General features: G+C 45.0%; 1 protein-coding gene across 5 annotated transcripts in view; it reads left to right on the top strand.

Moving 5' to 3' along the window:
- The first annotated feature begins 1271 nt into the window (after positions 1-1271).
- CSGALNACT1 (chondroitin sulfate N-acetylgalactosaminyltransferase 1) overlaps positions 1272-11370 on the top strand; it is a 342341-nt gene continuing 332242 nt past the window's right edge. For 3 of the 5 annotated variants that reach the window (XM_047856669.1, XM_047856680.1, XM_047856668.1), the window contains exon 1: positions 1293-1393. The gene's annotated coding sequence lies outside the window, so the exon portion shown is untranslated. Of the gene's footprint in view, positions 1394-11370 lie in introns of all 5 variants that reach the window. The other 2 variants (XM_047856667.1, XM_047856682.1) reach the window with 1 other exon arrangement.

Here is an 11370-nt window from a genome sequence, read left to right as displayed (position 1 = left end):
AAACACCTGCTTCTTCCCTCTTCGTGAAATCCCAGTCGAGTTGCTGTGGGGGCCTTATGTTACAAGGGTGATTAACTCACTCAAAGGGTGTGGGGTGGCTACAGAGCCATCTGAAGTCCCACGGCAGCATGGGTTGGAAGAAGGATGAACCTGGGTGTGTTAGGGAGTCCTAGTAGGAATCAAGGCTTGTTTCAAGGATGCTTCTTGCCGGTACATACGTGCTTGCTAGCTGCTTGAGGATCGCCTGCTGACCACAGGACTCCTCCCCTGTGCCCACATAAAGTCTGGTGTCTGGAAATCTCCCATATGGAGTCTTTGAGCATTCTGCTGGTCAGATAGTAGAAAGGAGTACCACACTAGGACTAGCTTCTAGCTCTGGTTCTTCGAAGCCTCAGCCATGGGGACTCTACAAGGTGCATCTGTAAGTGAGGAGGTGACCTCTTTCGGCTGATTACCTCCTTCATCGTACTGAGAATTGGGGAACATAATACCCCAAAGTCCCTCTCCCTCAGAGTCGTGCTGGAGCACTTAAAAATAAAAGGCACCCATGGCCCCAGGGAGTGTTTGCGGGTGTGTGCATGTGCGCGTGAGGGGCTTTTACTACTCAATAGTCCACTTGCCGACTTCCATCCTTCTCCACCCTCCCCTCCTAGGCCTCCTCAGTGGCCATCAGGGATCCCTACAGACATCACTTCTCCACAGGAGTGGGGTCTCAGAGCCAAAGGGTTTCTGACCTTCGCTGTAAATAGAGGTTCCTTAATGAAGATGTTACAAGTGACCAGGGCCGCAAAGGATTAACTCTCCGAAATCCAATTTACAAAGTTTTTGTAAGTAAGTCGGCCCATGGAGGGGAAGGCAGACCACTGGGTGTGGGAGGGAGCGGGCCTGGGAAACTCTGTCCAGAAAGAGGATCACACCCCACCGCCTCTCTCCCGGGGTACCGGCCGTGCCGCAGTGTCCCAGCCCCTTCTCTCCATTTCTCCACATCTCGGCGCCAGTCATTGCAGGGGAACCCCGGACTCCGGGCGTGCCCCCTGCAGATACCGGGCAGGCTTCGGCCAGGGCGCCCCGCTCCGACGGGGCAGAGGGACGCACTGCAGAGGGACGGCTGGGGAAGCGGGTGGGCGCAGCCAAGCGCGACCCCGGCCCTGCCGCTGCAGCGCGGGCTCACGGCCGCCGGGCTCCCACCCGGCGGTGGGGCGCCGGGGCTTGGCCGCGGTTCAGCCCGCCCGCCCGCCGCCGCCGCCGCCGCTCCCCGCCCCCCGGGTCCCTGGAGGCTCCGCGGCTGCCGGAGCGGGAGGTGGAGCCGAGCCCGAGGCAGCCGCGCAGGAGGGAAAGTTCGGCGGCGGCAGGAGCAGCAGGGCCGGCCCGGCAGCCCGGAGGGCGCCTCGGGGTGAGTCGGGTCCCCCTCCCGGGGCCGCCAGGCACGGTGTGCCGCGCGGGGGCGTCGGTGCGGCTCGCGGGTCCGCGCAGCTCCGCGCGGCTTCCTCGCGCTGCCCAGCCCGCGACCCCGGGTGGCTCGTGCTGCGGGGGGGAGACTGAGCCGCGCCCGGCCTCCAGCCATTCCCGGCTGCGGGGGTGCTGCGGGTGCCGGCGGGGGAGGGGGTTCCGCGCCGCGGCGGGGGGCTGGGGCCGGGGCGGCTCGGCCCCGCGGAGGGCGCGGCGCCTTCAGGTGGACGCGCGAGGACGCGGAGCTGGCGACCGGGGAGGGTCCGCGGCCGCCGCGCGCGGGCGGTCACTTCGGCTTCGCCACCCTCTCTTGTGGCCTTTAGCTGTTTAATTGCTTTCTCGGGCATCTACTAAAAAAGTATCCTCACACGTGCCCGCGTGACTACTTTGCTGGTGTCGGTGTATTATTTTTGCGGTGATGGAGAGGGTGGAGGGGGCGTGCCGAGGGCGGCCGGTGGGCCGCGTGGTCTGCTGCCTGGGAGCGGGGCGGTGGGGAATGTGTTCGAGGGTCACCGCGATCCGCAGGATGCCCCGAGCAAGTGTTTCGTGCGGTCAGGGGAGAGAAGCTTTTCGAGGACGTGGTCTGGGGGGAGGTGAGAGTTTTAAAGGTCCGGGAGGAGGAGGAAAGCTGTACAAAGAGAAGGCAAAGTTGTTGTTTCCGCGACACTTCCTGCACCTGCACTACCGTCAATGATTTTGAAGTTATCTTTACATCGATGAGCGAAGAAAGAGCGATGGGAGAGGAAGAGATTTTCACAGCACTGTACATGCCGAAACAGTGAGGCTTGGGAAACACTAATGAATACTGGAGTGCTTATTTCGCAAACTCCACTTTTATTCTGATTTCAAAGCCTCGGACTAGTTTTTACTTAAATGTCGTTAGAGAGGGCTAGATAAAATAAAGATAATGAACTCCTCTTTCACATCGTTTTACTAGAATTTTAAACTTAATCCCACCAGATTCCTTGGATTTTGTTAACATAGTTCATACAAGAAAGCCATAATTACTGTAGTGTTACTTGCACAATGAGGATTAATAAGCCCTGTGCAGGATTAATAAACCCTGTGATGTCATGTTGCTAATGGGAAGGAGGGAAATCTTTCAAACTTGGAAATAGAAGCATAAAGGAAAAAAATAAAGCCTTAGTCATAAAAAAGTGACTCGAATACGTGTAATAGTGCATAATACGATATGGGATCCTGTGTTGTGTTCCCAGAGAATGTCAGTTCCTGGAAAGCAAGAGATGGGACATACCCAATAAATATTTAATAATTTCTTTGCATTGAATTACCATACTATATGTTCTCTAAATTATACAGTATTGAAATGCTTTAATTCTGTTCATCTTTGTGTTCCAAATCTCATATGTCTGCTTACAGGCAGTATTAATGGAGTTCAAAGCAAACTCTCAAACTTTGGGATTCACCAATTTATAGTGAAGTGAACATTTGCTTTGGTATCCCAGGTACCTGGGCTCCAAACAGCCTCTCCCATTTATTAACTGTATAACCTTGGGCAAGTCACTTACTCTTTCCCAGCCATGCTTTCCTATTTTGTAAAATGCCAGCAATATTCCTCACCTTATGGAGGTGTTAGGCAGAGTGAAATAACATTTAGGATCTTATCCCTGTGCCTGGAGCACAGTAAGTACTTTGTAAATGTTGTCTCTCCTGTGTCTTCCTTTATTTTCAGGAATCCTCAACTCTGGTATGTTTTCAACTTTTTTTTTTTTTTTTTAATTTAAAAACCTTTCTGTGCAATCTTATTTTTCCATTCGTTCATGCATTCAACCTCATTTTGCTGAACAACTTCAGATGCTCCCCTTTATGGGTGTTTGAAAATGAGGAGAACACTTTGAGGGTGGGGTGGGCAGTACTTCAGGTTTTTACTGTTGGTAAGAACCCATTGTAAGGTCATAATATGGTGAGTTGTACTTCTCAGTCTTCATATTATTCTAGCTGTCCTCAGTGTAACATGATTACATTGAAGAGGAAGCCCTGTGCGGGCGCTCATCTCTCCTGTTTACCCTGTCTCCGTGCCTGGCTCAGTGCCTAGCAGGGTGTAGGGGCTTAATAAACATCTGTCAATTTGAACACTGAAGGTAATGAAGTTAGTCTTCAGGTCACATCCTTTTTTTTTTTTTTTTAATATATATTCCTGATGAAAGGACCTTGGGATTCTAAATGATAGCCCTACTATATTTTAAGGCTAATAGAGGTATTAAAGAAGCAAAGCTCAGGTAGACTTTATTACCTATTGATTTTGCCCTCATGATGAAGCAGTCTTAGAAAATGGATAAAGCCAAGTTCAAGCAGCAGCTTCACCACTAGGGGCCTCCTCTGCCTAGTGTATCACCTTGGGTGGGCGTTTATTGCCATTATTCTGTCCTTTAAGATAGCAAAGGAATTTAACTAACTTGGTTTTTACTTGGAGTACTTTATTAGAAAAGGGCAACCTTGTGTGAAAAGCATTACCAAAGTCCTGAAAAGAAATGAAAGGTATCTTAAATGATGGATTTGGTACTATTTTAGAAAAACTTTAAAGGTTTAAAGGAGATTTGAGAATTGGGCTTTTTACTTTGTACATCCTTATATTCAAACTTTTAAGAAAATTGTCTAAATAAATATATGATTTTGTTAGAGCATTTTCAAGTTTTTTTAGGTATGTCTTTGATGAAGCTTATTTTTACCTTTTAATGTGTTAAATTTCTTTTTAAATGTTTTTATTCATTTTTGAGACAGAGAGAGACAGGGCACAAGCAGGGGAGGGGAAGAGAGAGAGGGTGACACAGAATCTGAAGCAGGCTCCAGGCTCTGAGGTGTCAGCACAAAGCCCGACTCAGGGCTCAAACTCACAGACTGCGAGATCATGACCTGAGTCGAAGTCAGACACTCAACTGTCTGAGCCACCCAGGCTCCCCTTTTAATGTGTTTAAAATTGCTTTATTTCCTAAACAGGTACTTGTAGCACTAATAATAATACAAGTTTTTCTTCAGAAATGTTATCCTGCTAGAAGGAGCTTCTCGTCTCTCTTTTATTTTTAAAGAGGCCACATTAAGTTCCACCTTTAAAAAATATGTTTCATTACATTCCAAGATACATTATTGAAAGGCATTTTTCTTCTGTGAGGTTTTGAAAAGAGCTCTTATTTCAAAATTCTAATCTGAATGAAGTTAGTCATTGAGACTGTTGAACAACTCAAAGGTGTGTTGGTGTTTTTGTCAGATGTAATTTGCTATTTGGTAGAAAAAATACTGACAATGTATGTAAGCAAACATTATTACTGAAAATATTGCCATATTGTTTGCAAGTGAATAAGAGAATATTATATTCCAGGTTTTCTGTGAAATTTAATTACAATGGCAAACTAAACACTGTTAGTCTGTAAAGTAAAATTAACAACAGTTAGAGAAGAGTTCAGAGCATTGCATTGTAGGCCCAACCTCTTGCCAAGGGATTTCTTCTCTTAGCAGGAAGTCTCTGAGTTCAAAAAATTATCAGATATCCAATTCTTTATTTTTTAAAAATTTTTCTTATTTTTAAAAATGTTTATTCACTTCTGAGAGAGAGAGAGAGAGAGATATGGAGAGAACATGAGTGGGGGAGGGGCAGAGAGAGAGAGGGAGACAGAATCCGAAGCAGGCTCCAGGCTCCAGAGCTGTCGACACAGGGCCCAAAGTGCGGCTCGAACTCATGCACTGAGAGATCATGACCTGAGCCGAAGTCGGATGCTTAACCGACTAAGCCACCCAGGTGTCCCAGACATCAAATTCTGATTTTTATATGGTGGGATTTTAAAACAAGGCAATCTGATTTTCACTGTTTTTCCACCAAGGTCTAGATCTGGACTCTTTAGGGAATAACTTTTAGGAATAACTTTTGTGTAAAGGTCATAGATAATTTATATTATCACTTTTCTTTAAGTGAAACACGTTTGGATTATTTTTAGGATTCTGAGCACATCAAAAAGTTACACAGATCTCATTTGCATAAACTAATGCTTCTCCAGAACTGCAAGAGTATTGTTTTTACCCTCATACATCCAGCTGGTAAAGGTGTGGCGTCCCCCTGTCTCTCCTTCCCCAGCTGAAGCTGGGTCTAAGCCACAATGATAGGTATAGAGCCAGATCCAGAATGAATTTTCATTTGGGCAAGAGCCCCTGACCTGACCAAGATTGCAGATGCTTGAGGAAATGAACATCTTTATACCTGGGAGTATTTTTAGGAACCTGCACTGGGGAGGTGCCTCCTGGAGGGACAGAAACGGCAACTGTGTGCTAGAGTTTGCAGTGGCATATTTGGAACCCATTACTTAGTGAAACATTACTTTGCCACACAGATAATTTTTGTTGTTGTTTTTAGACAATGCAGAACCTAACATTTGGGTATCCTGGGGTCAGATATGGTACTTTCATTATCAGACACAGAGACATTTGAGTTGATGGAGAAAGAGGGAAACAGGAAGCAGGGAAGAGGTAGGTAGGAATTGTCTATTTATACCCAACAAGAGAGTCTACCTTCTTTTCATGTTCCCACGTGGTCCATGGCTGCGCAGCTGAATAAGAAGTGTTGTTCACTGGTGATTTTGAGGTTTACTCATCTACTGTGTTGAGGCAGTTACTGAAATGATGATCTTCAGCTTCAGGTCCTGGGTACTCCCCAAAGTGACTTTCTACTCCTGTCTCCCATTTGTTAGAAACTTGCTAACTTTAGTGTATCAGTTAATACATGTAAACACAGCTGCTGCTAGCCCGCGAGGTACCTCTTTATGGTGGACGACCCATGCCAGTGGATTGGGCTTCAGCCCCATTCACTTGCAGCTGGGCTCTCTTGTGCGGCACAGTGTATACAACTGTGTGTGATGCTCTTGTCTGGAGAAGTGGTTAGACCAGTGCCTGGCACATAGTTCATACCACTGTTGGTGGTGGTTGTTACTATTTTAGTATTATTACCCATGGTATTGCTTGATGATCATTGTAGTTCCACAGTAATCTGGAATAGACGATTCAGGTGAATTTAGTGCTTATAACATTTGGAGAGGTAAGTGATTCATGTCGGGTTTCTTGTTGCACTTCTGTTAGAGTTCTCCTCAGGGGATAAAGTGGCTACCACTTAGGGCCACTGAACCACACAGCAGCTGCTCTGCTAAGTGTGGGCCACAAGCCTCTCATTTAATCAGCATAATCACCTTAGGAAACAGGCACTATTAGTGTTTGCATCTTACAGGTGAGGAAACTAGGGTTTGGAGAGGTGTGTTACTTGTCCTAGTCAGTTTGTAAGTTCTCTGCCTGGGCCGGGAGTTCACATCTGCCAGGTCTGACTCTAGGACTTGAGCTCATAACCTCTGTGCCATCTTCGAGGATGTGGAGAAAGAAGAACCCTCTTGCACTGTTGGTGGGAATGCAAACTGGTGCAGCCACTCAGGAAACAGGGAGTTTCCTCAAAAAGTTAAAAATAGAAGTATCCTACAATCCAGCAATCACCCTACTAGTTATTTACCCAAAGGATACAAAAATACTGATTCAAAGGGACACATGTACCCCAATGTTTATAGCAGCATTGTCTACAATAGTCAAAGTATGGAAACACCCCAAGATTGATGAATGGATAAAGAAGATGTATATGATGGAATATTACTCAACCATAAAAAAGAATGAAAGAATGAAATCTTGCCATTTGCAACAACGTGGATGGATGTAGAGAATATTATGCTACGTGAAATAAATCAGAAAAAGGCAAATACCAGCTGATTTCACTCATATGTGGCATTTAAGAAACAAAACAAATGAGCAAAGGGAAAAAAAAAGAGAGGAAAACCAAGTGACAGTTTATTAACTATAGAGAACAAATTGATGGTTAACAGAGGCGAGGTGGGTGAGCGGAGATGGGTGAATAGGCAATGGAGATTAAGTAGTACACTGTGATGGGCACTGGGTGATGTAAGGGAGTGTTGAATCACTGTACACCCGAAACTAATATTACACTGTATGTTAACTAACTGGAATTTAAGTAGAAGCTGAGAAAACCTCTGTGCCGTCTTTTCTGGCATGAGTACTCAGTGAATTGGCAGTCCAGAAAACATCTTAGTGTTCTGAGGGTTAACAAAACATGAAAACTTTGATTTTCCTTAGATTGTTGTACTTATATCTACTTCTGGGCATGACAGAGCAAGATGACAAGTGAATTTTTATCAGGAAGTCTACTTCAGCACTTTTTATTTATAGATTTTTATGTGTAGCTTTTTCTTGGAGCTCAAAATACAATACAATGTGGTACAACTTATTTCTGTACGACATTTAACTTCTTATCAAGGCACTTTGTGGGCTTCTTGTAAGCAGAATATATGAATAAAATCAAGTGTGTGGGTTGCAGAATATTAAAGTGTGAAGGCTGGAATCAACCATTCATGCATTCATCCAACACATATTTATTATTCCCCTCTTAGCTGAAGGCACTCTGCTGGACACTACAGAAATGGCAAGTTGTGGAAGATCTCAGTAGGGGGGAAAGCATTTGAGCCTTGGGAGCTGGGCAATCCCGGGCTTTGAATCCCAGCTCCACCACTGACTGACTGGGGCTCCTGGTCCCATCATTGAACATCTCTGAGGTTTAGTTTGTTTGTGTGCCTAGTGAGGTTAATAATAATATCTTATAGGCTGTTGCAAGAATAAAAGGAGCTGTAAAGGGAAAGAGCAAAGCCACCAGACATAATAGGTGCTACGGATAACGGCACTCTTCCCCTCCTTCCTTCATATATGTCTCTTTTTGCCCTCTCCCTTCTCTCTCCTACTGCCTCCTGCCTTAGAGGGCGTGTGGAAGAGATGAAAATACCTACATTCAAGGTAGGCTGTGATGAATTCTTCTAAAATGTCGATTTCTGGTTCTCCCTCTTGAGGCCTGGGACAGACCTCGTGTTGGGTGATCCGTGAGCTGGTGCCAGTGTAGGATTTGTGTCACCCTGGATTGCCACCCAGGCTGGCCAGAAGGGTATGAATTCAGGAGGCAAAGGCAGCTCGGAGCCCAGGATAAGGGCCTATGGTTTAGAATACGGTTGGGATCCAAGGAGTGTGTGTGAGGCTATTTTGAGGAGTAGCTGAGAACTCAGGTCTTAGGAAAACTGGAACAAACCAGAAATGAAATTGGAGGTGGGCTGCATAGAAAGGGTCTGGGATCTAGATAGAGAGCAAGGCAAAAACATGAGCAGTTTATTCTTGAGGGACACATGGTTGAGTCACGTGGCTTTAGGCTGGGTGGGCTCTGATGAGGAGCTAGGAAGAGGTCTGCAGCCTGTCTGCATCCCCACGTTGGTGCATTGCCTATTAGATGCCTCTAGCTCCTTGGTCTCCTACTGCAGGGTTTTTCCAAAAGCAGTGCATCCTCTTTTAGCAAGGAGCTAAGTAAAAATTATTAGTTGTTGCCAGTTCTCCTCCAGGTCTTTGAGAGGTAGCTGGAACCACAGGAAAATAAGCTGTTCTTTTGGTTCCCAGTCAGAGATTTGGTTACATACACCCAGATCTGTTTCACAGAAAGGCAGGGAGCCAGGTCCATGGGGCCCAGGATAGAGTCCTGTTGGCATTTCTGTAGAGTGGGCTGTGTTGTAAGATCAGGGAGTGTTTTTAGAGAGATGTTCCTAGTGGTTTTATGGTAATGAGCCACCTTGTTTGGTGTCCAGGGCAGATGCTGTGTGCGGTAGGGAGGGAATGTGGGTTTTACAAAATCATTACAGTTCGCAATGTCTGCCTCAGCCAGGGAGCAGGAGGCCTTGACTCATTATTTATTATGTGTTGGCACATAAGCATAAACCAGTCCTTCTGTGAATAAGCAAACAGAACCTGCCCAGGTGCAAAAGAAGCTTGATTCAGGGTTTTTTAAAAATGCAAAACATTTAGAAACAGTATTGAATTGGGGAACAGTTTGTTAAAAGCAAGTTACTGTAACTTTCAAAAGCCCATTTTATAGAATTAATAGAGCGTCTTGAAATGAAATGACCAAGCAAACTTAAAAAAAAAACAAGTGGGGCGCCTGGGTGGCGCAGTCAGTTCAACTTCCGACTTTGGCTCAGATCATGATCTCCTGGTTTGTGAGTCGAGCCCCACGTAGGGCTCTGTGCTGACAGCTCAGAGCCTGGAGCCTGCTTTGGATTCTGTGTCTCATTCTCTCTCTGCGCCCCGCCCCCCCGCTTGTGCTCTGTTTCTCTCAAAAATAAATAAATGTAAAAAAAGTATTAAAAAAACAAGAGAAGGATAGCTTGGTGGGAAGAAGAATAGTACCTGAAATGAAATCCAAGTTAGTTCATATGGTTCTTGGGAAGATTAGGGGAATGAATGTGTACACTGAGCCCTTGAATAAGTGAGAAAATGCAGGAAACAGTGAACTGCATAAGGAAGCAACACTTCAACGAATGGGTTTGGCCATTGGAGTCCATTCACCCAGCCTCACAGCTCCACTCTCTCTTAACTATGTGATCTTGGGCAACTTACTTAATTCTTTTTTTTTTTTTAATATTTATTTTTGAGAGAGAGAGGGGGTGGGGGGAGACACAGAGTCTGGAGCGGGCTCCAGGCTCTGAGCTGTCAGCCCAGAGCCTGATGCGGGGCTTGAACTCACAACTGCCAGATCATGACCTGAGCCGAAGTCAGATGCTTAACTGAGCCACCCAGGTGCCCCAACTTACTTAATTCTTTAGATCCCACTTTTCTCATCTATAAAATGAGGGTAATAGTTCTTATCTTACTGGATGGTGTGCTTATTGGATTGATTTAGATAACGTATGTAAACTGCTTAGCATATGGTAATAAATCATACACATCAGCTGTTATTACTACACGAACACACAGGAAGGAAGCACAGAAGAGAAAACAAGGATCAAGGAGCATTTGGAAGGCTAGAAGGAGCATTCTGTATTTGCCATGGACCCTGAATTTCTAATTCTACTCTTGGAAAGTTTTAATGTCTTAAGTTCTAGATGATTATAATCAAATATGTCTTGAACACCTACTGTGTATATGTCACTGTGATAAGATGATTGGGAGTGGCCACTAATCCCAGAAAACCACCTTTGATATCCTTATGTAACTTACAGTTTTTGACTGAGAGGAGCAAGATGGTGACTGAGACTTAATGTTAAAATAATGTTGAAATAATGGATTCCTAGTGTTCCTTGGCTACTTTATTATTATTTTTATTATTTTTTGTGATTTTTTAAAATATAATTTATTATCAAATTGGCTAACATACAGTGTGTACAGTGTGCTCTTGGTTTTGGGGGTAGATTCCCGTGGTTCATCACTTACATGCAACACCCAGTGCTCATCCCAACAAGTGCCCTCCTCAATGCCCATCACCCATTTCCCCCTCTCCCCCCCCAATTAACTCTCAGTTTGTTCTCTATATTTAGGAGTATCTTATGGTTTGCCCCCCTCCTTCTCTGTAACTATTTTTTTCCCCTTCCCTTCCCCCATGGTCTTCTGTTAAGTTTCTCAAGTTTCACACATGAGTGAAAACATATATCTGTCCTTCTCTGACTGACCTATTTCACTTAACATAATACTTTCCAGTTCCATCCACGTTGCTACAAATAGCATGATTTCATTCTTTCTCGTTGTCCCTTGGCTATTTTAATTAGCTGTCCAAAAGAGAATAGCTGTCCTTTTCTTATTTCCCATCTATTCTGTATACAAATGGATAGGAAATAAGTACTTCTTCTTGGGCCATCATAGATGTGACTCAAAACACCCAGGATACCTTTGGATATCTTGTTTGCATAGACATAAGATTTATTTAAATATTATCTGTAGTTACATAATGAGGAACCAAGGGAGGAGACTTGTGTTTTGTTGGGGGGTGGGAGGGAGGGAGGAGTTTCTTTGGATGTACCTATGCCCTGCACACTCGGGCTTTAATCGAAAGCATGTTCTTTG

This window comes from Prionailurus viverrinus, chromosome B1 (assembly GCF_022837055.1).
Source record: "Prionailurus viverrinus isolate Anna chromosome B1, UM_Priviv_1.0, whole genome shotgun sequence".
Lineage (NCBI taxonomy): Eukaryota > Metazoa > Chordata > Mammalia > Carnivora > Felidae > Prionailurus > Prionailurus viverrinus.
The sequence above is the reverse complement of the archived record's forward strand: the minus strand, read 5'-3'. Positions and strand labels throughout refer to the sequence as shown.